Source organism: Chelonoidis abingdonii, chromosome 4 (genome assembly GCF_003597395.2).
Source record: "Chelonoidis abingdonii isolate Lonesome George chromosome 4, CheloAbing_2.0, whole genome shotgun sequence".
Lineage (NCBI taxonomy): Eukaryota > Metazoa > Chordata > Testudines > Testudinidae > Chelonoidis > Chelonoidis abingdonii.
The window spans coordinates 7,828,477-7,840,838 of record NC_133772.1 but is presented as its reverse complement, the minus strand read 5'-3'; positions in this window follow the sequence as shown (position 1 = coordinate 7,840,838).

Sequence of the window (12,362 nt, the reverse complement as noted above, 5' to 3'; positions counted from 1 at the left end):
CTCGCATCATCTGTCAAAACCAGATTTACTAATCTTGGTGACATTTAATCCATTTTGCTGAGAGGAGGCAACTAGGTTGACAGAAAAATCCTTTCTTTGACCTAGTCGTGTTTACAGTGGGGGTAGGGTAGACCTAACTATGGTACCAAGGGTGCTGATTTTTTCACAGCTCTCAGTGACTTAGCTAGGTTACCCTACATTTTAGTTATAGACCAGGCCAAGCACTATTAGATACTGCCATCAACAAAAGGCTAGAGCATGGTTACAAGAAAGCTGGGTTCCCACGTCTGGAGTCAGTATAGGGAAAGCTAACTGATAAGAGAAGAATAAATGCCATGCTCCCATAATTCATTACCCATCTTTTAACCTTTTGAATTTAATAAAGTTTCCTACTTTCTTATAATTGTCTTGTTTATATTACTGTAGTCTCTTGTTTTAGAGACAACGAGAACTATGAATAGGTAGTTTAATTATTAAATGCCTGATCTAGCCAACACTTTCTACTGAGCTTAAGGATTAAGTACCATAAGTATTTCCATACAAAGCCGTTCTCAAAAGCACCTGAATGAGTTAGGAGCCCAAATCCCACTATCTTTCAATGGGACTTGTATTCATAACTTCCTACTGCTCTTTTGAAAATAGTTAAATTGGTACAAAATCTGTGTGTGGACAAGGACTCAGCATCTCTCTTTCTCTCTCTCTCCTCCCATCCATGTAAATGAATCAGACCAATCAAGCTACAACAGTTAGTGATGTTACTGCATGAATTTATCCCTTTACTCGTCTGTTCCCTTCTATTTCTGCCTCTTATTATTTGAATTAAAATGTTTGCTATTCTAGCAGTGACTGCCTCTTGCCAAGTGTTTGTACACTGCCTAACCCAATAGGCTATTGGGGCTTTTGGTTGCAGCTTTGATAAATAATAGTAAATCTGTGTTGATTTTAATGTATTAATGTTCTATCGAATAATATTATTGTTAATATTATTGGCTATGACATTAATATACTAAAACTGTGTCTATTATTGTTATAGCAGACCTGGTTTAAGTATATTAATGTTATATAGTTAATTATATTAGTAACAGTCGCCACCGCCCTAACATCCTGGAATGTTTTTTTAAAAAATGAAAAAAATATTTGGCAGTATCTCATTCTACAGGGAAATGCAAAATTATACCATTGGCAACTAGTTCAAGTCTCTTTTCTTTGGCTGGCTAGCATTTCTAGTCAGCAACAATCATCTCCCTGATTTCACCAATTTCCCTGTTAACCAGTGTTAAGTGCAACTGTGGGCACATAGCAGTATAGATTCTAAAGTACAATTTAAAAGATAAGAAGGGTATAAGGAGGCTAAAAATGAAGTTGGATAGCAATGAGCCAAATAAATATCACAAACAACTGTGAGATTATGGATAATTAAATAGCTCAAAGTCACCACAAAAGGATTTATTATTAGAGCTGGTTTAAAAAAATGACAATTACGTGTCTCAGGAAATTTTTTAATGTACACTTTATTTTATTTGTTTGTAGAAAAACAGCAGTATGTTTTTTGGTTCAAAAACAGGAAATGTGTTTCAACCCCCTCCCCCACCCAATTAAAAAGCTAAAAATTTCTTCTCAACCAGATTTTTTTATGAATACATTCATTTTAGTCAAAAAAGAATTTTTTGACAAAAATACTTTGTTTTAACAAAAGAAAAAGAGTCATTCAACTCTCTCTTACACAGGTAGTTTGCATTCTGCAGAAAATCTATCTTACCAAGGTCTATGTGAAGTTTCAAAGGTATTCCTGCGTATCTGCTGGATATCAAACGAGATGCTCAAGTAACAAAACATAGACTGACCAGCTGGGCTTCTCTGCAATTGGATAGAACAGATGAATGAAACCTGAGACTTTCAAGACCAAACAGTTAAGAGGTCTCCAAGCTAAGCTAAAGGCACAACTCTAGTACCTGGTAGCTATAGTAGGCTGTTATCCTGTGTCAGCTAGCCACCAAAGAAAGATGATGTTACACACACACTCTTCATGTTACATAAAAGGTTAAGCTCAACTGCTTCTACACTGTATGTAGGTACAAAATCTGCATTAGTTTATACACTGAACAGACAAGAATTAAGGACAAATAAATAAAATAACCAATCAACTAACCTTACTCCCCCAAAATATGTCATTTTTTGGTTACACTTCACATTTTTCTATATTATAAAACCCCCCTCCCCTGAACCTCCTATCTCTCCTGGAAACTGTCTGGCTCCAGATGAGGTTTTCAGCTAGTTCAGTGACTGTGGCTCACATTTCATCCCTTCCTTCTGGATTAGAGAACAGAGCTGTGAGGAGTCAAGACAATCTGCATCCATGAGGGCAAGACCATCTTCTGATTTTACCCATCCTGACCACTCCTCTCAGAAAAGTCCTCCCTTTTATCACTCTGCTAAAAGTTTTAATCTGCTCCAGCATCTCAGCAGTTGTAGTTCCTCCTGCGGGAGTCTCTGTTCTTGCCCAATAACTTATACTAGTAGCACCCCATCCCCTAAAGTCCCTGCCTATCATCTCATCCCTTCATTGCAGAAAAAGGGGTTTGTAGACTGTGATCATGTCCCCCAATCCTTCTCTGATCAGGTTACAAGACCCAGATCTGCAGCTGGTGGGATTACCAAGGAACTGGACCTGTTTACCCTATGAGGAGCTGACGCTATAAACATAGTTCTCTCAGGCTCTCTTTAAGACACCTTTTGCTCAAATTCATGGATCATGGTGTTAGCCTTGTTGGCACCTTCCGTAGCTGCTCAATTTCCTATCTGGGTACATGGAGAGCCACAATTACATGCAGTCTGCTGCTATATGTGGCTATAGTCAGGCTATACAGAGGGAACAATCTTGCTATTTACATTAGATTTCACTCTTCGTGCCGTTAAGAATAGCATTAACTCCCTTAAAGGTAGTTCCTTTCTGCAGTCACAACTGCAGTCTATTTTCTAGCACTTTCACTCCAGATCATCGTATTATGTGCTGGTTACTAAATAGGCCTCCTCCATAGTTACACCTCCCGAAAGATGCTACCAGTAGCTCTGCATGGACAGACACTGCACTATGAACTCATCTGGGAGCCTATCAGCTTTGTCCAGCAGGATTAAGGGAAGAGGTTCTTTTTTGGCTCATTTGCAAAAAACAGGTTCCTCTTCTGTGCTCACTTGTTTGAGTTATCTGCAACAGCACATGCCAGACATAGTGAGTGTGACTCCTAATGGAGTCATTAGGGAGAATGCAATTAATGAGTTAAAATCACCAAGTAGTGAATAAAATCACCCGGGTAGCTGTTTATATTACATTTTGTCTTGTCTTTGCTTTCTGGATTGTCAACAGAGCTGATGTGATTGCAGAATTTGCATGGTAAATTCCAACACATGGAAATTTGCTTTCATTCTGAATCAGAATCAAAGGTTGAAACATCACAAAGAATACCACCCCCCCAAAAAAAATAATATTCAAAAATCTCAAAACTTTGTTAGATAATGTGAAAAATATTTCATTTTGGTAATGTTGACATGTTATAATGCAATATAAATTAAAGACAATATTAAATATATATAAATATGATATGAAAGTTGAAACAAAATAAATCAAAATGATAAAGTCAAAATGTTTTATCCTACCTAGAGTAAATGTTTGACATCAAAATAAAATGAAGAAGCCTAAATTCTTCATTACTTTTTTCTTCAAGGCAAATTGATTTGTTCCACTGAAATGTTTCAGTTAAGAGAGCTACATTTTTCGATGGAAAACTGTTGGATACAAAAAAGTGTCCAGTCTAGTTATTATTTAATTATTTCTAATCCCCTCATGTCATCTCAGAAATCCAAAAGCATCTGTGCTGCCCCTACCTCTGCACTCTACCTTGTGAAAACATCTGCTTGAAAGAAGCCATGGTCCAAAGACAACTCTAGTTCTGAGCCATCCTGAACTTTGTGTCTGGATCCGGACTCTGTAGAAGACCAAACTAAAGGTCAGATTCTAAATTTTACCCACAAATCCGGCCTCCCAGTAGTTAAGATCCAGAACCAACCTCTGCAGCTCTGGTCCATCTCTTCTTGAAGCTATTCCCCACCTGGATGTCATGTATGAATGATTACTCTTCGGTCCTGATCTGCCACATCTAGCTAGCAGCAGAGTGTAACTGAGCATCCCATATCTGGCTGTTCCCAAAAAACACTGTGCTGTCTGAGCCTTGCTGATCAACTTAGATTCCCAGCTGAAAGAAAACCGTGATGTTTTCAATGTTCATGTGCCACACAGGATCATTAGGAGCCCTCTTTCCCCAAGGCTTTCTAAGCTCTAAATCCCAGATGTTTCATGGCAGAAGCAGCCATGAAAATATGTTATCTCTTCCACAGAATATGAATTAAAGACTAGGGAAAGATGGACATTGAAATTCCCTCTTTATTGTCCGGAACAGGTACAGCACAACTGAACTTCACACAGACTGCTGCTTCCTCTGCAGATTGTGCCTCATTCCTGTTCTAAAGGGATCACACCTGAGGAGGAGACTGGACCCTACCCTTGGCTCTTTATCTCATTTCCAAATGCTTCACCCATCCAGATGCTACCCAACTGGATCTACACAGTGGAACAGAGGTGAACTGGTCTGCTTAGATTCTCAGAAGATGTAAATTGTCATAGCTCCAGTGACTTCAACTCATTTATGTTCATCAACGTCAGCTAAGAGTTCATCAATTCCAGGGACAGACGAGGCCATTGTGTGGCTTCTCGAGGCTATAGAACAGGCCCTTCTGTGCACATTTCTACTGCTCCCGGCTGGTTGTGTTCTTCCTTTTTTAAGCCACATGGCTGTTGACTTTAATAAAGTAAATGCCACTTTAAACATGGGACAATTGAGTTACAATAATTATTGTATCTGGCACCATCCATCTGATGATCTCAAAGTGCTTTGCAAAGGCATGATATGTGAGCAGAATTGTCACTCTACCGATCAGTGGGGGAGGCTGGTTGTGGGCACAATTTTTAAAATACTTACATGGGAGAAGCTGGAAGTTTGAGTGGTTAAAGAGTATTTTGGGGGGCTCTCCCCATGCAAGGGGTATGCTATTCAAGCCTAAGGTCTACCCAAGACCTGTTGTGAGTTGGCTAAGTGGGCTGTTCAGGACATGGGTTGCTGTGCTTGGTGATCTTGCAGGATTGTCAAAAGCACCCAGGTTGAGAGGCAGACCTACAATATTTGTAGGTGAACAGAAGAGGTGAAATACTGACTGAAAAGTTACTGGGAGCTTAACCATCAACTCAAATGAAGTCAGGATTTTACCCAGTCCAGTTCTCACAGTCAGTGATCCAACACCCATGATGCAATGTCAGCCCTTTGAGGGTACTGTTTCTTTGTTGCCCCTTCTTAAGCTTCCCCCAATGATCTTGCAATATTCAGTTTCATCCCTATGGCCAGCACTTACCCAGCACCACATGCATAAACTCTGCTGCTGTCTGTGTGCACATGTGTGTGTCTCTGTGTTCTGGGATACTTGAGGACCTCTCTGAAAATGTCCCACTTTTTCCAAACACGTCTCAGAGCAAAAGCATGGCATTATCATATAGTAATATGAGATTTCCATACACTAATGAAGTGTTGTTGGGAGGAGACCTGTGGGGTTGCATGCCCCAGACATTTGAGTGTTCTCTGGGTCTCCAGCAAACAGGTTTTCATTCATTCTGTTGGCAATTGATCTTTGCTTATCAGCAGGTAAGTATGCCCAGTGGTCTGTGATGGGATGTTAGATGGGATGGGATCTGAGTTACTACAGAGAATTCTTTCCTGGGTGCTGACTGGTGTCTTGTCCATATGCTCAGGGTTTAATTGATTGCCATATTTGGGGTCGGGAAGGAATTTTCCTCCAGGGCAGATTGGCAGAGGCCCTGGAGGTTTTTCGCCTTCCTCTGCAGCGTGGGGCATGGGTCACTTGCTGGTGGATTCTCTGCAGCTTGAGATTTTCAAACCACAATTTGAGGACTTCAATAACTCAGACATAGGTTAGGGGTTTGTTACTGAAGTGGATGGGTGAGATTCTGTGGCCTGCATTGTGCAGGAGGTCAGACTAGATGATCATAATGGTCCCTTCTGACCTTAATGTCTATGAGTCTATGAGTTAGAGGGCTTATTCCTTCACCTGCTCACTTCCCTGGTCCTTCTCACAAGAACAGAGAGCAAAAATACCAGAAGTCCAAAGGTGCAAACAATTCAATGTTTATTGGGGTGAACTTCCAGCAAGTGTGATTCCAGTTTCCTTCCTCAGTGTCCCCCTTCCCAGCTCTGACACCACAGAGCCTTGCCTGTGTCCCTGTTCCCATTTCTCAACCCCTTAGCAAACCATGATTCCAATTCCCCCACCCCCATTCCCCGTTCCCATTCGCCCCACCCTTACTTCCTGATGACTGCAAACGATATAGTAAAACGTGAGTTCTGCTTAGCTATACCTTAACAAATCATTTTACTGAAATTTAACTAACTAATCCTAATATATTGTAACATGATTATTTAACCAATTATATCCCACCACCTTAAATTGGTTTACACCCAACAAAATTAATTGTACAGCAGACAGAAACAATCACAGAACCAGAGAGAGAGATTATACAGACAAACAATAGGGAAGTGGAGACTACAGTGATAGAACAATACAGAAATGAAGATTTCACACCCCAGCTATTGATAAGTGAGTTCTTGCCAGACAGGATACTATCGAACTACGTTTCTTTTTACATCTTCTAGGCTCTTCCCTTTATCTGGAGGTGATAGATCGGTCACCTTTCTAACAGCCCCAGATTGCTTTATTTCAATGTAACTAGTTTGGAATGTGAGGATGTGACCGTTTGCTTCCCAGCTTATGGCTGGCCCTGCTGCTTAGCCAAAGGCCTTAGCCTAAGAACATGGCCTTAGACTGTCACAGTGAGAAAAGGCCCTTACACCGTCAGACAATGATTTTGATTCTTTCTTTTATAGCTCTATAACTAGCTATGTGATAAGAATACACCTAAATTCTTCAAGTATAGGCCTTTGCAGACAGGCCTGAATATCTATATCCTAAGAGCCATCATGACTGTGCAGTATAACATAGCAGTTATCACATTCTGGGATGCAATCCAGACCAGTGAGGGGTTGTACCCCCACCTGCCCTGTGACTCTGGGTGCCTTAACTTTTCTGCTGGCATGACTCACATCCTGCAGACTAACAGCCAGCAGACAAGCATGCACTGAGTGTTGTGTGTTACGCAGTTCTGGCTCAGCAACTCTGACTCCAGCAGTCTGCTTGTTACACCCCAGCCAAACTTTGTTATCCACCCACCTTGGTTACTACTGGCCACGACTCCAAACACATTCCTGGTTCTGCATTTTCCCAAAACAACATGCCCTTTCCTTGACTATTCAGAAGGATAATTCCATTTGCGTTCTCCTTTCAAGAGTCAATACTCAGCAACTTGCCACTTTAACTGGAGTTAACAATCACTTTGATTCCAACACAGCACTGGGTTAGTTTAGATTAAAAATAAAACAGGTTTATTAATGAAATAAGATGGTATCACTTCACAGCCTAAGTAGAAGGAATCAAGTTACAAAGGTTTACAAACAAAAGTAAAAAATAATATACATCTTAATTCTAAAATGTTGACAAGCTATTGTTTAGATATCAGGCAAGATTCCTACCATACACTTCTTCAGCTAAGATGTCTTGCCACCCCTCTGCTCAGGATCTCTCCCCAAAGACAAAGGGTTCGATTTCTTTGTCTTCCTAGGTGAAAGATAGCAAGGAGTTCTTTGCTCCTCTCTTTTACAGTCCAGGTGACCATTGGCATGGATTCTTCTGAAGGTCAGCCTCCAAAACAAACAGTATTCAAGCTGTGAGGAAGGAGAGATTGATGAGTCTTGTGGGGAAGAGAACTTCAAGCTGATTTCTTCCCCTGCTGATGTTAGCTATAATGCAGATGAATCTGTTCATGCCCTCTCCAATGCAAATGAATGGCATCTTTCCATGTGATTGTCAGTCGACTCTGATGACGCCTGGCTGCAGGCGCCAGTTTTCCCTTTGTCTGGGAGAAATCTGTTTGCCCACTCCCCAGACTTGTCTGGCAAACACATTTTTGTTCCACATTTCCTTCATATGTGTATGGTCCCTTGGATGTTTCCTGTACAGACACCACACAAGAATATTAATGATCAGTGTCTTAGTTTTTCAATGATACCTAGACATGGTTTATGACATTAATGACTTGGGCGACACAGAATGGGTCAAGCCACCTGAAACACATTACAGATACCAGTGAGTCCCTGGGATGGTGTTAGAGTCACAGTTATATTATAGCATAATAATAGAATATTATGGAAACCATTCTTCCTGCTCTGACCAAGGCCAGCTGCTGCCTTGCTTGCTTTGCCGTGAGAGACTCCCTGCCAGTTGGGAAATAGCTGGTGTTGTGGCCATGGCTGCCTTGTAGCAATTGTATTGTCCTCATCTACTATGTGAAATCAGCAAGGCTTGCTTCTGTGACAGTATATAGCCCTGTTCTCATATCATTAGGTCACTTACTGGTGGATGTGTGTTACAGGGTGCCCCTATGCCTAACCTGCAGAAGATGTGAGCAACTCATATGTTCCCCTGGTCCCCATTTCTCCCTCTACACCTTCCCTCTGGGCAATCTCATTCAGAAACACAAATTCAACTGTCATCTCTAAGCCAATGTCTCGCAGAATGACTTCTCCTCTTTGGAGCTTTCTTCATCTGCCCAGAGTAAAATCTCAGCATATCTTTCTGATATCTCCTTGGGAGTATGTCCAACCATCCACTTAAGCTGAACACAGCCAAACCCACAGCCCTTAGTCTTCCCTCCCCTCATCAGTACATCCCACACCTCCTTTATCAGTCACTGTGGATAATATCACCAGCCTCCTCATCACTCAGACCCCTTCAAGGATTGAATTCACAACCATGGGTTTAAGCATGCCAATGATCACACCACTGAGCTATCCCTTCCTGGTTTAAAGCCAACCATGTTTAATCATTAATTTGCTCTGAAGACTTGGGATGCATTCACGGCCAGTACAGAAAATGGAATGCAGTCAAGCAACATCCATTCTTTATCTCTCTGTGTTATCCTCAGGAGAGTGATATCATTCATGGTAGGGATGGCTCTAGATTTTTTACCACCCCAACCATGGCAGTCAGGCAGCCTTCGGCGGGAGGTCCGCCAGTCCCATGGCTTCAGTGTAACCGCTGCCAAATTGCCGCCAAATCTGCAGAACTGGTGGACCTCCTGCAGGCGTGCCGCCGAAGGCAAGGACCGGCAGGGACCCCCCCCATGGCTTGCCGCCCCAGGAACACGCTTGAAGCACTGGTGCCTGGAGCTGCCGCTGATTCATGGTCATCTGGTTGAAATAGGGGAATTTTATTAAGGGGACATTCAGAGGTGGCCGTTCCTGCTGGGCTATGTGCCTGTGGCTGAACAGAAATCATCCCCGCTGTTAGCCATGCAGTGTGGGAGGGGTGAAGTGATCATCCCAGAGAATTGGGTGTGTGTGGGGGGGGTTAGTTGGGTTTGTGCTGCACGTTAAACTGAAAATCACAGCCCTTCCTTTTAAATGGCCAACCCATTTTAAATGGCGAACCCAATGGGTGCTTGGTATGGGAAATTTTAGTTGCCCTTTTCTGAACCTTTTCTAGTGCCAGTATATCTTTTTAGAGATGAGGAGACCACATCTGTACGCAGTATTTGAGATGTGGGCATACCATTGATTTATACAAGGGCAATAATATATTCTCAGTCTTATTCTCTATCCCCTTTTTAATGATTCCTAACATCGTGTTGGCTTTTTTGACTGCCTCTGCACACTGCGTGGACATCATCAGAGAACTATCCACGATGACTCCAAGATCTTTTTCCTGACTCGTTGTAGCTAAATTACTCCCCATCATATTGTCTGTAGACGTGGGGTGTAGCAGGTTGGTTACCGACTCTTGCCCTGAGGGGTTTATTAAATTTCATTTGCCATTTTGTTGCCCAATCACTTAGTTTTGTGAGATCTTTTTGAAGTTCTTCACAGTCTGCTTTGGTCTTAACTATCTTGAGCAGTTTAGTATCATCTGCAAACTTTGCCACCTCACTGTTTACCCCTTTTCTCCAGATCATTTATGAATAAGTTGAATAGGATTGGTCCTAGGACTGACCCTTGGGGAACACCACTAGTTACCCCTCTCCATTCTGAGAATTTACCATTAATTCCTACCCTTTGTTCCCTGTCTTTTAACCAGTTCTCAATCCATGAAAGGACCTTCCCTTTTATCCCATGACAGCTTAATTTACGTAAGAGCCTTTGGTGAGGGACCTTGTCAAAGGCTTTCTGGAAATCTAAGTACACTATGTCCACTGGATCCCCCTTGTCCACATGTTTGTTGACCCCTTCAAAGAACTCTAATAGATTAGTAAGACACGATTCCCTTTACAGAAACCATGTTGACTATTGCTCAACAGTTTTATGTTTTTCTATGTGTCTGACAATTTTATTCTTAACTATTGTTTCGACTAATTTGCCCGGTACTGACGTTAGACTTACCGGTCTGTAATTGCCGGATCACCTCTAGAGCCCTTTTTAAATATTGGCGTTACATTAGCTAACTTCCAGTCATTGGGTACAGAAGCTGATTTAAAGGACAGGTTACAAACCTTAGTTAATAGTTCCGCAACTTCACATTTGAGTTCTTTCAGAACTCTTGGGTGAATGCCATCTGGTCCGGTGACTTGTTAATGTTGAGTTTATCAATTAATTCCAAAACCTCCTCTAGTGACACTTCAATCTGTGACAGTTCCTCAGATTTGTCACCTACAAAAGCCGGCTCAGGTTTGGGAATCTCCCTAACATCCTCAGCCGTGAAGACTGAAGCAAAGAATCCATTTAGTTTCTCCGCAATGACTTTATCGTCTTTAAGCGCTCCTTTTGTATCTCGATCATCAAGGGGCCCCACTGGTTGTTTAGCAGTCCTTGACTTTCTTCTTGTTGCTAACATACCTGAAGAAACCCTTCTTGTTGTTCTTAACATCTCTTGCTAGCTACAACTCCAAGTGTGATTTGGCCTTCCTGATTTCACTCCTGCATGCCTGAGCAATATTTTTATACTTCTCCCTGGTCATTGGTCCAATCTTCCACTTCTTGTAAGCTTCTTTTTTACATTTAAGATCAGCAAGGATTTCACTGTTAAGCCAAGCAAAACTTCTTTTACTGTGTGTTTTTTTTAATTTGGGGTATACATTTAAGTTGAGCCTCTATTATGGTGTCTTTGAGAAGTGTCCATGCAGTTTGCAGGGATTTCACTCTAGACACTGTACCTTTTAATTTCTGTTTAACTAACCCCCTCATTTTTGCATAGTTCCCCTTCCTGAAATTCAATGCCAGTGTTGGGCTGCTGAGGGTTCTTCCCATCACAGGAATGTTAATTGTTGTTATATTACAGTCATAGTTACCTCTTGGACCAGATCCTGCACTTCACTCAGGACTAAATCGAGAATTGCCTCTCTCCTTGTGGATTCCCGTACCAGCTGCTCCAGGAAGCAGTCGAGAAATTTTGTCCCTGCATTTCATCCTGAGGTGACGTGTTCCCAGTCAAGTATAGTGGGGTATTTCAATTATCCCCATATTGAGTTCTTTATTTCGATAGCCTCTCTGATCTCCCTTAGCATTCCATAGTCACTATCACTGTCCTGGTCAAGTGGTCGATAATAGATCCCAACTGTTATATTCTTATTAGAGCATGGAATTACTACCCATAGAGATTCTATGAAACATGTAGATTCATTTAAGTTTTTTACTTCATTTGATTCTACATTTTGTTTCACAAATAGTGTCACTCCCAACCACCATCTGCCCCCTGTATGACCTTTTCTGTCCTTCCGATATATTTTGTAGCCCGGAATGATTGTGTCCCATTGTTTGTCCTTACTCCACCAGGTTTCTGTGATGCCTATTATATCAATATCCTCCTTTAACACGAGGCACTGTAGTTCACCCATCTTATTAGTTAGACTTCTAACATTTATGTGTGCAAGCACTTTAAAAACTTGTCATTGTTTATCTGTCTGCCCTTTTCTGATGTGTCAGACTCTTTTTTTATGTGACTGTCTCTCATCTGATCTGGCCCAGTCTTTATCCTCTTCCATCTTCTCCTCCTGACTAAAACCTATGAGGATATGATTACAGGCTTGGGACCTAATATTGATAGGCCATCAAAAAAAGCAATCAGATTTGTCAAATCTAAATCTTCACTGAAGAAACCTTGAAGTAGGCAAACTCCAAGAGGGAAATTGTGCTTATCGC